This window comes from Rhineura floridana, chromosome 9 (genome assembly GCF_030035675.1).
Source record: "Rhineura floridana isolate rRhiFlo1 chromosome 9, rRhiFlo1.hap2, whole genome shotgun sequence".
In the NCBI taxonomy this organism is placed as follows: Eukaryota; Metazoa; Chordata; class Lepidosauria; order Squamata; family Rhineuridae; genus Rhineura; species Rhineura floridana.
The window spans coordinates 120,307,037-120,324,277 of record NC_084488.1 but is presented as its reverse complement, the minus strand read 5'-3'; the positions used below and the strand labels follow the sequence as shown (position 1 = coordinate 120,324,277).

At 45.8% G+C, this 17,241-nt stretch overlaps 1 protein-coding gene across 7 annotated transcripts in view; it reads left to right on the top strand.

Annotated features, from left to right (window-relative positions):
- Positions 1-17,241, top strand: part of LZTS3 (leucine zipper tumor suppressor family member 3) — a 104,782-nt gene that overhangs the window by 34,552 nt on the left and 52,989 nt on the right. For 2 of the 7 annotated variants that reach the window (XM_061583506.1, XM_061583505.1), the window contains exon 1: positions 9,100-9,238. The exons of 3 other annotated variants lie outside the window; for them this stretch is intronic. The gene's annotated coding sequence lies outside the window, so the exon portion shown is untranslated. Of the gene's footprint in view, positions 1-9,099; positions 9,272-17,241 lie in introns of those variants that run through there. 2 more of the 7 variants (XM_061583510.1, XM_061583508.1) reach the window with 1 other exon arrangement.

Below are 17,241 nucleotides of genomic sequence, written 5' to 3'. Positions count from 1 at the left end.
TTGTTACATTGATATCCACCTTTCCTCCAAGGAGCACAAGATGGCATACAAACATGGTTTCCCCCCCCTCCCGATTTTATCCTCACAACAACCCTGTGAGGTAGGTTAGGCTGAGAGACCGTGACTGGCCCAAGGTCATTCGGTGAACTCCTTTCATGGCCCTTCAAGCTTCTCTATCTGGCCCTTGGCGATAATCTACAGGCCACACACCCCTACTCAGCCACACTCCCTCTTTCCAGGCCACGCCCCTCACCTAGGCGTCCTTTACACCCTCCTTCAGAGTTTTTGCCTGGATGGAATGTGTCTTTGGATTCTGAAAATGCCTCATGCTTACCTGGATGGAAGATACAGATGTGTGTGCATAGAAACTAGCCTACTGTGCAAAGGTAGAACTTGCATTCATTGCCCAACGCACTTTTAGACTCTTTAACCCTCTTCAGGTGTTTAGTCTGAATGCAGTGGGTAAACCTTGCCACCTCAATGACACCGTGTGCTGGGCATACTACCTGGCCACTGCATGACTGGATTTAGTCTGAGTGAGGCTGCCTTACATGTGTGTAGGGTTTCCAAAACAGGGAAACTCAGGTCAGTTAGAGTTCCCATCCCCATGTCGGGAACCCTGTGCATGAGTAATGCAGCTCTGTTCAGATTAGCTGCAATCACTTTGCATGTTCAGACTGAGCACCTGGAAAGGACTACCTATAGAGCAGGACTGGGGAATCTGTGGCTCTCCAGATGTTGCTGGGCGTCAACACCCATCAGCCCCCCCCGCATGACCAATGGTCAGGGATGATGGTAGTTGTAGGCCAACAACATCTAGAGAGTCCCACTCCTGCCCTAGAAGATGAAGCGTTCTTTCTTGACTTTTTTCATATGGATTTACTTTGAGTTTGGCAGCCACCCACACCTCTTCTGCGTCCTCTTCTCCTCTGTTTCTCATGGCATTGACAAACAAATGTCAGAGGAGAGCTGCTCTTGAGATGACACCCTGAACGCCTTGTTGCAATAGGATCATGTGCTTAGGGAGGCATTAGCTGTCCCCATCTGTAATCAGAGCCCCATTCACTTACGTGAACATGCCTGTTTTTGCGTCCTTGTATGTCTGCACTCTCTTTCATGCACACACACACACACACATCTACCCCTAGGAACGTTGTGTTTTGAGATCGCCACATAAGTGCAGCCGCACACATCTCTGGCTCATTCATACTAGGAAGGATTTGTATGTGGCAGACATGATGGTTCAACTGAAGTTCACAGTTTAGGGGATGAGGATGCAATGGCAGCGGCGTGAAGGGGTGGAGCCAAGTGTGAGGTTCAAAGGCGATTCTGTGAACCTTCTAGGAGCCGAGGGCAGAGGGTAGGGAGAGGAGAGAAATTTTACTTGGTTTGCTTTTAAAGCTGAAACTATCAAATTGGCACTTTCGGAAACAATATGAAAACCAAATCTCGGCCATCTTTTGAAATTCACGCTTATCCAAATTTCGTGACACAGTTCTCCAAATGTTATCAAAAATGCATATGTCAAGGGAAAGTCTGCATAGAAATGAACATATCGGTGAAAGTTACATACCAAAATGTGTCATATTAGGGGAAATTGCTTGCAGAAATTGTGTACCTTAGTGAAAATTGCATACAAACATTTACTGGGGGAAATATGCACTGAAATGCTGTTGAATTTTCACAAAGATTTTTTTTTTAAAAATCGCAAATTGCAAATTGCTGCAGAAATGTGGAGAATTGAATTTAGAGACTGGAAAAAAAATAGAAACTTGAGAGAACTGGAACTGGCAGATCCTTTCCACCCTAGCTGAGGGAGACTGGACCACGTGGAAGAGTGAAGGTGCTTATAGGAGGAAAAGGGCCTGGTTTCATGATGCTGTCTCTGATGTCTGTCCCCTTCCCATTGCAGCTGGAGCAGGAGGCAAAACAAAAGATCAGCTAGTGTACTGAAATTGCATCCCCCCCCCCCAGTGAAGGCTGGTGCCTCTGATATCAGTGGGGCAATGAATCCACTCTGGGTTTTAGCCCGAACTTTCAAGGAGGTGTCCAAGGTGCTGAGTGTATTTTGGAAATGTTTTAAAGAGGTATAATACTGCTTTATATATTATACCACTTTAAAACATCCCCAAAATATGTTCAGCACCTTGGACACCTCCTCGAAAGTCTGGGCCAAAACCCAGAGTCGATTCACTGCCCCACTGACATTGGAGGCTTTGAGAGGCAGTGTGGAGTAGTGGTTAGAATGTTGGACTTCGAAATGGGAGACCAGGATTCGAATCCCCACACAGCCATGAAGCTCACTGGGTGACCTTGGGCCAGCCACTGCCTCTCAGCCTCAGAGGAAGGCAATGGTAAACCCCCTCTGAATACCACTTGCCATGAAAACCCTATTCATAGGATTGCCATAAGTTGGGGTCAACTTGAAGGCAATCCATTTCCATTTTCAATACTGCTTTAAATGTATAGTGCAGATGGGGTCTCTTTTGTATTCTTCTGTATTTATTCCAATAACTGACAAATAAAGACCATAGTTTGATAAATATGTTGTCCTGTATGTGTTCTGGATAATCCTGCAAAGGCATACAAGTTTAGTCAGTAAGACAGATTGATTTCTCATTGGCAATTTGTTTTGACATAAATTTCTGGAGCCAGGGGGTGGTATACTGCCAGCTGCTGCGCCAAGCATTTTTGAACATCAACATTTTTCATTTGTGATGGTGGGGATAGTGGTATTAGAGACCGAGGACCTTTTCATACATCATGCACGGGCAAAATGTAATGTGTGAGTTGGCCCCTTACACACACTTCTGCGCTGGTTTCATTAGAATGATGTCTGAATAGCATACCAACTTGCATTCTGAAACTTCAACATTGCATTGAGACAGTGAGATGTATGCTGAGGAAGTGGAGACTGGTGGCTCCATGTCAGCGGGGCAGTGGACTCCGCACTGGGTTTTAGTCTGAACTTTCAAGGAACTCTCCAAGGTGCTGAAAGCCCTGCCTGGAGATACCATTGAATGAACCTGGGACCTTTTGCATGGAAAGTATGTCCTCTACCACTGAGTTACAGCTCTTCCCCATAATTCCTTCCTCACCCTTCAGAAATGGGTGCACAGGTCAAACTGGTATTCACTGGAGAGGAAAATGCAAAGTGCAGGACAGTGGGAGACTGATTGCCCCTAGACATTGGACAAGTCAATGGGCAAGTTTGGATTATCTTATCTGGGTTGAAAAAATCTATTAGCTTTTTGGCTGTGCAGGCAGTCCCTTCTCCCCTTGTGGTGAGAGTAAACCAACCCGGAAGTGTCCCATTAGTTGTAGTTTCCCAGTTAGGATGGAACAAGAAACTATCGTTATCAACAGTTTAACAAGCCAGGATATTGAATCTAGATCAGCCTTTGCTAGTCCAGATGTTTTGAATTACAACTCCCATCAGCCCCAGCCAGTGTGGTTGCCCGGGCGAGATGCTAATTGTAGTCCAAAATATCTGGAGGGCACCAGGTTGGCAAAGGCTGGTCTAGAGTGTGAAATGGTTGAAGGCTACAACTTTGTGTGTAGGATAGTTTGTCATCAAACAGTTCTTAGGCTAGATAAAAATTTGAACATACCTTCTGTGAATCTGTAGATCTGTGTATACTTCCTGGTATTCAGTGTGTGTGAGAGAGTTTGAAAGGAAATTAGTTTTGTTCCCACCTGCCTTGTTCTCTACAAACGTCTGCATTTTGACTGGGTCTGCAGTCGGCATTATTAAATTATTCACAGCCTAGTGATCCATATTTTAAAAGTTCACACGTTTTGCGTTTTGCTGTTGCACTCTTTATTAACGGTTCCCCCACCTGACGAAAATGTATGCAGTTCATAAAAGTTCACGGTGCTTTGTTTTGAAGTGACAGAAAATGGAAACGCTGTCTTGTAATGAAATTCTGTTCCGCGGAACAAGTTGGCATAGGGAGGGTAAGAACACTCTTAAAATGGGCTTGGATGCTCTGATCCACCAGCTGTACTCTTCTGCCTGGGGTACTCATGCCTTGAGACTCGTGCACTCCATGGGTACCTTGCAGTTCTTGTGGCCTACTGTTGGATCCTCATGTTGACCTAGTTTCTGCTGTTGGTCAAAACATTGCCTTCCATTCTAGTTTAATTGGTTAGCTCGCATTCCTAGTGGTATTCCAAATTTGCAAGGAAGCTCTTCCAAAAGGAGAAGGCCCTCAGCCTCTTATCGCCCGGCTGGGAGGAAGGGCGGGATATAAATCAGAATGAATGAATGAATGTGAGTGCTGTGTGTACAAGCTTGGTTGGTGCAAAACTTGAGTCCCTGGGATGGAGAAGGAAGGAAAAGAGGGTGGGGGAAAACAGGAAGCCAGGCCCTTCCAATGAGTGCACCAGCCATTATCCAGCATCTGGGGGAAGGGACCTTAGCTCAGCAGCAGGGTGTATGCTTTCAAGGAAGAAGGTCCCAGGTTTGGTCCTTGGCATCTCCAGTGGAAAGGATCAAGTAGCAAGCAAAAGATCTCTCTGTTTGAATGAACTCTCTGTGTCAAAGGCCCTGGAGAGTTTCTGCCAGTCAGGGCAGACAATATTGGCCTAGATGGACAAATACCTAGGATATAGTTTCCTGTATTTGGCTCCATCTGCACCATACATTTAAAGCAGTATCATATCACTTTAAACAGACATGGCTTCCTCCACAGAATCCTGGGAACTGTAGTTTGTGAAGGGTGCTGAGAACAGGCAGGAGACCTTATTCCCCTCACAGAGGTAGAATTTCCAGAGTTCCTTGGGAAGAAGGATTGGTTGTTAAACCACTCTGGGAAGCCACCTTCAACTCCTTGGAGGAAAGATGGAATATAAATGTATACATAAATACATAAATAAATCCATTAATTCTGCCCCAAATCCTTAAATTAACTGAAAATGTCTGGGAGATGGGGGAAGGAGAGTTTAATAGGTCATGCTTAACTCAAACTTCCCCAACCTGTGCCCACCAGCTCTTTTGGACTACAACTCCCATCAGCCCTAGCCGGTAATCCAAAAGAGCTGGAGGGCACCAGGTTGGGGAAGGCTGCTTAGTTTAAGGTCACTTGCCCTGTCACCCCACCCTACTTGGGGTTGTGTGCAACAATCTGAGAAGGCAGAGGGGGTTGAGAGTTCAGAGGGTTGTGACGTCAGCCAGGAATATTGAGGGGAGGGCAATTTTCCCAAGGTTTTGCTCTCTGAAGCAACTTCTGCGACAACTTTTTCATCTGCAGAGAGCACTGGGGAAATGCAACCAAGCTTCTGCTAATGAGAAAGCAACCGTTTCGGACACTACTGAATGAAGGATCATGTGCACACCTGCATGAGGAAAATAACTCATTTAATGCAAGGGTGGGGAACCTCAGGCCTGGGCATCAAATGTGGCCCTCTGAGCCTTTCTGTCTGGTTCTTGGGACAGGCATGTGGCCCCTGGAAGGTTAGCCAGAAAGAGTTGTGGCCCTCAGGCTGAAAACGCTTCCTCACCCCTACTTTAACAAATTTCCTTTTTCCTTCCCCCACCCCCCGACTCATGAGTGCATTCTGGTTGTTGAACGGAGCTCTTTCTCTGAGCTGAGCACGTCTATTAATTCAGTGGCACAATTATTCAGTAACGCTACCCTTCTAGTTCATCAGAGTTGGCAGGCAGCAGGGCTCACTGATGGTCACTGCAAGGACATGTTCCAGCCGTGTGGTTTCTTTGCGTTAAGAATTGCTTGTGTTAAGAATTGCTTGTCATCAGGGTCCACCTAGATCAGGATCCTGTTTTCTGTCATGGCCGCTAGGGAGGTCCTTCTGGAAACTCCTAAGGTGGACATGGAGATGGTATCTGCCATGGCTTGGGAGCAGATAGCTCCTGTATGAACCTGACCAGCCAAGTTTTGTGATGCAGGGATGTTGTTGGACTCTAGCTTGCGTGAGCCCCAACCAATATAGCTGATGGTCAGGGGTGATGGGATGTCAGAGCGCAGCCCTGCCCAGAGACCTCGAATCTGAGGTCTCCTCAGAGGAGGAGCAAGGGGAACTGGACTGGTGTTGGAAGTGGGGCAAGAGCAACTCTTGCTGGGTTCTAAGGAAGGTAGAGTTAGGGTCCTCCAGCTGGCTAGCCTTGCCTACTTTTACCTGAGCTCTTCTCTACCTAACTTCCTTCTGTTGTAAACTGATATGCTCAGGAACCTGACCTGCCCTCCTTCCTTTGTCATCTTCTTCGACTGTCCAAGGAGAGAGGAGACATATTTCCTTTGCTCTCTCTCCTGAGCCATGAGGGCAATACCCATGTCTGGGCTTTGTGCCTCCAATTTAGTTAGCTAGTTAGAACTAGGTATACCTTTCCTATCTACTATGTATTTCTATAGATAGATATATAAATTTCCATAATAACTGGACCCTCTACCAGATCTGAGCCAGTGTGGTGTAGTGGTTAAGGTGTTGGACTACGACTTGGGAGAACAGGGTTCAAATCCCCACATAGCCATGAAGCTCACTGGGTGACCCTGGGCCAGTCACTGCCTCTCAGCCTCAGAGGGAGGCAATGGGAAACCCCCTCTGAGTACCGCTTACCATGAAAACCCTATTCATAGGGTCGCTATAAGTCGGGATTGACTTGAAGGCAGTCCAGTCCCACCAGATGTACACACTGCCAGGGACCCAAAAGAGCCATCAGACCTCACCAAAGACTGGAGGTCCCCACACTAGGGACAGGAGAACCTGCCCATTTCAGTGCTCCACATTTCCACATCACTTTGTGTGTGTGTTTTTTAAAGTCCTCATGAAAATTTATCAGAATTTTTGTGTGAATTTCTCCTAATATACACATTTCTGTATACAGTTTTACCCAGTATACACATTTTTGCAAACCAGTTCCCCCTAAAATAATGCACTTTTGTATATTATTTTCACTAGTATGTATGTTTTTATGGATACTTTATCCTTATGGCCTGTTCAAGCACACCCATTGAAGTTAATGAACCTAAGTAAGGCATGCCTATTAACTTGAATGGGTCTAGAGTAGGACCCAGGATTTTTAAATCGTTATGTAATTTTATGGATTGGTTTTATTTTTCTTTAATCATTCTGTTGTAAGCAGGTTTGATTATTTTTAATAGGTATATAAATTCTTAATAAGCTAACCTGAACCTATTTTTGTGCCCCAGAATCTGGAACGTGGGGCTCTACTGTCTCCAGGCATGGAGATTCCATTTACTATTATGGGTAATAGCTGTGGATAAGGTATCCTTGTTCAGTTTTTTGTTTAATTTTATTAGAAAAGTTTATGTACCACTTTTCATGTGACAACTCCTAGAGTGGCTAAGAATTTCACTATATATATATATCAACTCAAAATAAACATACAAAACCCATGAAAATCAAATGGTTAATGATTTCTAAAAATGGAGCAATAACAGCCAGCAGCAGGGCAAAAATAATTTTAATAACTTTAAAACATCAACAATTAAAGCCTGCTGGCCGACATGCCATAGAGGTCTGCCTGATGTGGATAGGAAAACCGGCTTTACTGCAGATCTTTCCGGGAAGGTGCTGGGGGTCCCAGCTGGGAAGACCCTTCATAGATCACCACCCAGCTAATCTCCAAAGGTATGAGGTCTTGAAGACAGGTCTCTAGTGACAAATGTACAAGTCAGGCAGGACTTGTGCCTGGAATTGGACCAGCGGACCACATGAGTGGTTTAAGGAGTGACAAGATAGAATGCCTATATAGTCCCAGGTAGCAGCTATGTGCCAAAATCTTTTGAATAGTCTTCAAGGGCAGCCCCACATACAATGCATTGTAGTAGTCTGTCTTAATCTGCGCTCTTTCTTTCCCAGAGGATGTAGAGCCCTGCCCAGGTTGATATTAAATAGATACTGCTCTATGCTCAGCTAGGCCAATGGTCTAACCAGCCTACTGTTGCCTACTCTGATTGGCAGCAGCTCTTTTGCCCACTCTTTTACTTGAGATACTTTTAATTGGAGGTGTCAAGGAATGGACTGAACCTGGAACCTTACACGTACCTTTTCTCTCAAAGTGCTCCATGCTCATCCACCTCCCACCTGGTTGTCAGTGCCCCCCCAACAATCAGCATTCTGAGGGCACTGAGCCTCCCCACCGCACACTGTTTTTATCCTTTTAACAACTCTGTGAGGTAGGTTAGGCTGAGATTGTGATTCATCCAAGGTCACTCAGTAAGCTTCATGGCTGAGTGAAGATTTGAGCCTGGGTTTCCCTTGTCCTGTCTGACACTCTAATCAACTGTACCATGGAGTTTTGGACCCAAAGCTAATGGGAGCTTGCTGGGGCTGATAGGAGTTGTAGTCCAAAACATCTGGAAGGCACCAGGTTAGCATGGACGAATTGTCTGGCTTCGTGTAAAGCAGTTTCCTGTCTATCCAAGATATTTTTTCAGTACTTTTATCTCTTTTGAATAGGCTATGTTTTGCTGTGTATCTGGTGAAGGGTGGGTAAGAAATCTGGTTATTATTATCACCACCAACAACAACAACAAAGTAATAATAATAATAGTAATATTAATAATACATTTCATTATATTCTCATGGGAGTTAAGGAGGGCTTGTTTTTTTATGTTGCATGAAAATGTTAATATTTCTTATGAATTTTCTTTTTCTCTGTGGTATAATGTATTTATGTTTATTTAGATAAGCTACTAATAAGTCTAAAGAATAATGATTGGGGTTCCCAATATTTCAGGGGTTCCCAGGCTGTGGTCCGTGGACCACTCATTTCCGCATTAAATATTCTTATTGATTTTTAAATGTATTTTTATTCCTTTGTTTCTTCTATTATATTTTAATTCTGTCGAATGCAATCTTTAATGCTATAAAATACAGTATAAAAAATTAAAGAAGCAAAATACAAAAACAAATTTTCTATAAAAAGAAAGAAAACCATGGAAGTTTGGCTCCGCTCTCATCATCAACCCCAGTGATCCCACAGTTGACTAAAACAGCTCAGGTGAAGTCGCTGCCTTGCCAGGGAAGAGTTAATGGAACTTGGCGGCTGAGAGCTTCCTGGTATCGGCCAATCAGAGGGAACAAAGGTTTGGCTCTTGAGCTTTCCGCTAAGGTAACAGGTGATGGATTTGTTTACTGCTAGTATTAGTTTTAGTTTTTCTCAAGAAGTCCCTCCGGGTGAGGAAGCGGCTAGAACGCAACAGCGGGCACAGATCTGGGGAGCATGTGAGCGAGGATCTCCTGGAGCATAGAGGTAAATGTCCGGAGAAATTCCTGGTTTTCAAAGGTACTGTTTTAAAAACTCTTCCTCCCCCCCTCCACCCGCCCATCTTTGCTGGGTAATATGAAACTCTCCTCCTTCCATAGACCAGGACATTCCCCGGCTGGGCAGTGCCAGTGTGGATGAACTGAGAAGCCAACTACCTCCTTGCTAGCTGAGAAAGGGGGCTTTGGGCAGGCGGGATTTTGCCTGTGGGGGCAAAATAGATGTATCCCTGCAGCACTGTTGTAAGCTTAGAAGTTTGGCTGGAAAATCCCACCTCCCCGCCCCCCGGCTGCCTTTGTGCAAGGGGTTCTGACTTTAATCTTCTTTTCCCCACTGAAATTGTGTTTCTGCAGTCGGGGGTTGTCTTGGAGACCCTTCATCTATCTGTTGAGAGCAAGATAGGGAAACTCATGTGCAAGGAAGTGCCACCCTCCAGATCTCTCCGTCTGGCTCCTGGGACTCTCCCTCGCCCATATCCCCTCCCCTCTTGTCCCCAAAGCACATTCCTCACCCACCCCCTCCTCTTCCCCTTTCTTGAGTGTTGTTGACTCTGGCTAGAATGTCTTCTTGAGCTCCTGTGATGCTTCTTGCTCGTCTGGGCGGAGGACAGAGAGGGGTGTGGGAATGCACATAGAAGCTAGCCTGCCGTACAGGGGTAGAATTCCCATTTGTTGGCTCTTCCCACATTTGCCTCTGGCATGTGGCCCCCAGGTTTGCCCAGAAGGGAATGTGGCCCTAAGGCTGAAAAGAGTTCTCTATCCCTGGTTTTGGAGAACTATCTGGAAGTCTGTTCCACAGTCAGAGGCAGTATGCTGGAAACAGCAGGAGGGGAGAGCGCTCTAGCACTCAGGTCCTGCTTGCAGGCTTCCCAGAACAGGCATCTGGTTGGCTGCTGTGAGAAGAGGATGCTGGACTAGGTGGGCCACTGGCCTGCTCTGCAGGCTGCTGTTATGTTCTGGCTGTTGGGCATTTTGGGGCGAAATTAAATGTTATCTTTAAAAAAAACACACATTTTAAGCTAGTGTGCTCAGAACACAAAGCAGCCCTGCAGTGTCGGTTAGCTGGAGAGCAGAGCTTGGAAAAGTTACTTTTTTGAACTACAACTCCCATCAGCCCAATCCAGTGGCCATGCTGGCTGGGGCTGATGGGAGTTGTAGTTCGAAAAAAAGTAACTTTTCCAAGCTCTGCAGTGGAGAGAAGATGACGATCCCAAGGTCACCCAGGGAGCTGAGCGGGGACTTGAAGCTGGGGCTCCCCAGTACTTTCGATTTAACTAATAACTTTTTCAGACTGGAACACTGGGCTCTCCCGTGCTTTTAATTAACAATATTATGATAATGTTATTTGATATTTAATTTAATTTTTGTAAATTGTATTGTTTTTATTGTATTTTTATTGTATTTTTATACCTGTGTTTATTTTTCTTTGTAAGCCGCCTTGAGGGCCTTTGGCCAAAAGGCGGGGTATAAATAAAACATATTATTATTGTTGTTGTTGTTGTTGGCCAAAAGGCGGGGTATAAATAAAACATATTATTATTGTTGTTGTTGTTGTTGTTGTTACTACTACTACTACTACTACTACTAATAATAATAATAAACTGGCCACAGCTCTTTCTTTAAAAAAGGCCCTTGATTTATTGAATCCGCAGTCTTGGCTTCCAGTCCATTTCCAAGTGCAGTTCAAGGCGATGGTTATAACCTCTAACCCTAAAGAGCTTGAGATTAAGGTGCTGGAAGGACCTTTTCCTCATACGTGAACCTGCCCATCCCTTAAGATTGGCTGTTGTGCCCTTCTTGCATGTGGCGTTGGCGTCTGAAGCATTTTTGAAAAACATTTTTGAAAAACAATTATAAATGTAAAGTCAGTTAATAAATAAAAGTTGTCAATGGGGAGAGACCAGGGCTATGGCGGGGAGAGGGTTAATACTCACTCACTCACTCACTCACTCACTCACTCTCTCTCTCTCTCTCTCTCACACACACACACACACACACACACACACACACAGAGAGAGAGAGAGAGAGAGAGAGAGAGAGAGAGCTGCTTTATGCCCTCAAAGGCACTATTTGCAGCAGATGTGTCTTGGGAGGTTGCAGTTACTGTCCAGGGATGAGTGGGTTGCTTGTTGTATGTATGCTCAGAGAACCACTCTCCCGTTTATTCCTTTGCGCTGGCATTCAGAACGGATTCCAGGGGTGGACTTTGCTCTGGTTGCCCCTTAATTAGTCCTGATTCAAGTTTTGGCAATATGATCAGACAGGTGACTGTCTCCACCTTGTGCCTTTAAAAGCTGTGCAGTGGAATGTGAATTTATCGGGTGAAGGGGTTGCCGTCACTGTATATCTGTGGTCCTGCCAAACCACTGCTTGTTATGGGGCTGTTAAAGGCATGGGAGCTCTGCCGGAAAAAAAGGATGGCAACCCAACCTTTCTACTTGAGCACTGGGACCTTTGAGAATCAGTGAATCCATATCTGTTCCCCCCCCATAATCTTTGCATGCCCATTAGCACAGGGTCATTGTCGGAGCTACCCCTGGCACATTGGTGGGAGGATTAATGCCCACAGACTTCACTGGCGTTAGTTCACTGTTTAAGACTGCACTCTTAGGCTCACTTACTTCAGTAGAGGCTGGCAGCTCCGATGTCAGTGGGGCAGTGAATCCGCTCCGGGTTTTAGTCCAAACTTTCAAGGCGCTGTCCTTGAAAGTTCGGACTAAAACCCGGAGCGGATTCACTGCCCCACTGACATCGGAGCCGCCAGCCTCCATTGGCTTACTTGTGGGGTGGGGAGTACTCTTGAACTCAGTGGGACTTGCTGTTTTGGCTCAAGCTGCACACCTGCTCAGTATTGGCCTGGCTTCCCTTGAAAGTTGCTGGGAAGATCTGCTTTGAGTTCTGAAGACAGTAAAATGTTAAATGTACTTGAACGGGCTCTGTGCACATGGGACTGCCTTCAAGAAATGTTCAGAAATGTTAGCAGGTCCATAGCCTGGCAGCCAGGCTAATGCCAACTGGAACTGGCTGCAGAGTTGCGCCGGCTTCCAGATAGTTTTCAGAATTTGCTCTTTAGAGCTTCACATGGCCTCGGATTCCTTAAGTGCTGTAGCTCAGTGGTAGTGCATCTGCTTTGCAGGCAGAAGGCCTCAGGTAGGACTTGGAATTTCCCCATCTCAACCCCTGCTGCCAGTTGAGTAGACAGTACTGAGCTAGATGAACCAATGCTACGTTCCTATCCAGGATACATATACAGGGTTGTTTTCCCCATGTTTATTCATTTAGAGAATTTATATACTGGCCTTTGCAGAAGTCACAGGGCAGTTAACAGTTCATAAAATGCATCCAGGCCTTAAAAGCCACATGACACATCACTACAAATAGTTCCTAACAGCAGCACTAGGAGTCAGGTCTCTTCCTCCTCCAACACCTGCTGGAAAAGATACCTCTTAACTAGCCACCTAAGACTACAAAGAGATGGGACCAAATGCACCTCAGTAAGGAGGGACTTCTACATACATACACACAAGGAGCCACCACTGAAAAGGCCCTTTCCTGGGCCACCGCACCACGTACCTCATGCTGAGGAGGGCCCACCAAGAGGGCCTTATTTGCTGATCTTAAAGCAGGGGGCAGGTTGATGGAAGAGAGAAGACTGGAGAAGAGAAGACTGAGGGGAGATATGATAGCACTCTTCAAGTACATGAAAGGTTGTCACATAGAGGAGGGCCGGGATCTCTTCTCGATCGTCCCAGAGTGCAGGACACGGAATAATGGGCTCAAGTTGCAGGAAGCCAGATTTTGACTGGACATCAGGGAAAACTTCTTAACTGTTAGAGCCATACGACAATGGAACCAGTTACCTAGAGAGGTAGTGGGCTCTCCGACACTGGAGGCATTCAAGAGGCAGCTGGACAGCCATCTGTCGGGATTGCTTTGATTTGGATTTCTGCATTGCACAGGGGGTTGGACTTGATGGCCTTATAGGCCCCTTCCAACTCTACTATTCTGTGATTCTATGAAGATTCCCTCAGGCTTTGCGATCACTGGAGACAACTGTGCTTCAACAGTTTTTGTCTTCTGAACTGGAGTGGGAGGTTACAAGGAAGATCTTTGTGGTTGGTCTTAGTAGATTACTGTTTTGGAATCGATTCCCTGGAAAAGCCCACTATTTTAGGAGATCATGGCTGCATACACACCATACATTTAAAGCACATGGCTTCCTCCAAAGACTCCTGGGAACTGTAATTAACCCCTCACAGAGCTTCAATTCCCAGCACCCTTAACAAACAACAGTTCTCAGGATTCTTTGGGGGAATTTGAATGATTTAAATATATTATGTGTATGCAGCCCATTTGATTTGATTTTCAAAATATGGACTTTGAGAGGGGTCTTTTTTGATTAATCTATTGCTGGAAAGGGGGTGGGGGAGAGATTGTATTTACTGTTGTGTGTTGTTGCATTGTGAGCACCCAGCTGAGTTATTTGGGTGGGGGGCATAATTTGTTAAAAAGAGTTGACAGTTCTGAGGACTAAACTAGTTCTGTGGCTTTAGAGTGGAGTAATTGGTCAGATTTGCTTATACCCCATAGAATACCTTTGCTTCAAAGGCGACTGAGAACTATTCCCAGCAGGAAAGGTGAAATGAGATGAAAAACAATTGCATCAGGAGCAATGACGATGTGTATACAAAACAGAAGAAAAATTATTTAGAGTAGAACTGAGAAGTTGGAGAGTTGCGGCAAATGTTCCAAGGGCATGCGGGAGATCCCAGGTTCAGCTTCCGTCTTCGGTATCCGCACTTGGAAGGATCGGGAAACGACCTCTGCTTTGAAACCCTGGGGGATCCCTGCCGGTCACAGTAGACAGTATTGAATTCAGTGGTGGCTGGTGCCACAGGGACATAAGAAGAACCAGATGCCCATGGGAACCCCACAAACAGAAACTGAGTGCAACAGCACTCTCCTCGCCTGCGGCTACCGGCAACTGATGTTCGGAAGCATACTACCCCCAACTATGGTGGCAGAACACAGCCATTATGGCTAACAGCATCCATTGGAACTGGAAGGGTGGACAGCAGGGAGGCCAGCAGAGCCAATGACAGACAGAACCACCACCTGGCTGGGGTGGTAGGTAAAACAGCAAGCAAGTGGGCACTGGCTGAGGGCAGACTGAAGTTGGTGGGCCAGTGCCCCATTCGCCTTCATGAACCGGCCTCCACTGATTGGATTAGATCAGGCGTAGGGACCCTTGGGTCCTTCGGATGTTGCTGAACTACAACTCCCACCATTCCTTGGCTGTGCTTCCTGGGGCTGATGGGAGTTGTAGTTTGGCAACATCTGGAGTCTGTAGCTCAGTGGCAGAGCACATGCTTTGCATTTATGAGATCCCAAGTTCAATCCCAGGCCTCCCCAAGTTAGAAGAAGAAGATCTGGTAGCAGGACATCAGCCTGAAACTTTGGGCCCATCCATACCTCCTTTTAATCTGCAGTCTAACCCCCTTGTGTGTCCATTAATTCACCGGTGTTCATATGACATTCCCTACTCTGTTAAAACTATTTTTTCTGTCCCGAATATTAACCGCTCCTCTAACCTCTTTCATCGCTTTTTTATATTATGGGCGGATGATGCTTTAGATTCCACTCTCTATCCACACCTCCTCCTTCTTCATTACACTTCACTCTTGCTTCTGGTACGAAGCCTGGGTACTCCCGCCTTCTGGCTTCTATAGCTGTATCGCATTGCTTTTCTTTTTTTTTTAAACTACTCTTTTGCTATCAAACGTAAAATCAAATGTCCAATGAATCACTTTTGCAATATTACACAAACAAAGACTAATAGGCATAAACATCTCCCTGGGGTGTCAGGCCAGGAAAAGGGAGAGAGAGAAAAGGTATAATTTCCATTGTCACAGAAAAGTCAGTTCGGAGACGTCATTATGGGGAAGACGAGCCCTGCCAAAGCCCAGGCTCTGAAAAGTAGGCACTGCACTCTGTTGAGCCGAGAGACGCTCCAGCACATGCGCATGCATGCACGTCTGCATGGCCCTGACACCTCTGGAGATTTGTCAGGGGTCTGATTCTTCCCCCCCATGTGATCTTCTCCTGAGCTCTGAAGACAGAGAGGAAAATTGTCAGCTGAAAACTCAATTGGGCTTGCTCCTTTCCTGAGTGCCTCTGTTGCATTGAGTTTGTTTGTGTTCCTCTCCCCACCCCACCCCACGGCCTCTCTCTTCTCCCTGGAAGGTTGGGAATGAGAGCAAAAGGGTGTGCGCATGTATTTGTATTTGCATTCTTGGGGATGCTGGAGCTTTGGCCTGCGCATTGGAGATGAAAGGAGAAGGATATTGCCGCTGGCTCCTAAGAGAGGAAGGCGAAAGCACCAGGAGCAAGTAGAGGCAGCTGCAGAGGCCACAGACAGCCTGCAGGCAACAGGAGGAGGACCCCACCACAGCCAGGTGGCGATCCTGGCTGCATTTCTCCACCATGTTAGATGCCGCACGAGGCAACGGTCACCACAGGAGAACAGGAGAATGGATATATACATGTGTGGGGTGTGCAACTGGCGCTGCCATACACGCAGGCATGCCCCCAGGATAATTTATCAATGGCTGCTTTATGTGTCAACTGGAAAGGGAAACAGAACAGTGGGGTTATTCTTCAGGTTGGGAATGAGGGAGACAAAGTAGAAAGCTTCCCTTTACATTCCCTTCACCTGGACCCTCATTATGTCTCTCTCACGCGCAAGACGGAAAAGCACATGAAAAGCAAAGTACCGTTCTGGACCAATCACTGTAAAGGGGTAGACTTAGGGGTGTGGCTTGTGCAGAAGCGAATGGGGGGGGGAAATAATGCCCACATGTATGGATATTACTATTCGGGTTTTAAAAAACAAATCCAAGCATAAACAGAACATGTATGGATCTCGAGGCCACCAACCAAATATGGAAAACGTGGATTTTGAAGTTAGGTATGGATAGGCCCTTTGACTGGCAAGAATTCTAGTGATGCTGGGCTAGAATTGTGTAGACTCTTACAGTAGCTTCACATTTATGCAAATATAAGTGTATGTCAATGATATTCAAGAAACAGAGCCATGTTTCTTGGCTTTTATTTGGAGCCCCAGGGATAGTCCAAATAGTTGCAAAGTTCTGGCATGAGTGTAATTTGCATATCAAATAAGGACATGGATGTAAACTTGCTCAGTTTGCATAATTGGATCAGGTTGCAGGAATGTGGTTTTCTTAAAAAAGATTAATATGAAGTTGCTTTGTTTGTTTATCTTTTCAAAGCATTCAGCTCTGATTATAGAACACAAGCAAGAGTGAGGGAGTTGCCCCTGGAAATATTCACAACACGCATCTTAGTGTCTCAGAGGAATTTGGCTGGCTGGACTAGACAAGCTTTCGTTTGGGTCCTGCAGAATTATTCTTATGTAACTGAAGGGCTCAGTCCGGCTCTAGCCACCTGATGTGTGCGTCAGAAGGCACCCCCCCCCCAAGTTCAGGGGGTCCCAGATGAGCACGACAAGGGGGGAAATGTACATCCAGTTGTATAACTTCATTGGATGCATAAGTAAAAAAGGAGGTTTGGGTTTTGTGATGAAAATGTTGCCTTTTGTCTAATGCAAGTGTATTAAACAAGAGGAAGGGAAATTCAGTAGTTGAATTGTTACTTATCTGTCTATCAAAAAAAGTTACCTGTGTGCCATTTTTGAATCTCTGTCATGAAAACAACAACACCAGACTCCTACTGGGTAGCAGGGATGGGAGGAAATTAGTACAGGGAGGCAGGCCTAGAACCTTTCGCCCTGAGAGACCTGGCCTCTTCTTGCAGGGAGCTTTTGCATCATATTTTTTATAAAAAGCATTCCCACCTGCAGCCTGCAACCAGAGGTAGCTGACGTGACACCTCCCAGATGTTGCTGGACTCCAACTCCCACGATCTCTGATTATTGACCATGTTGGCTGAGGCTGATGGGAGTCGTAGTCCAGC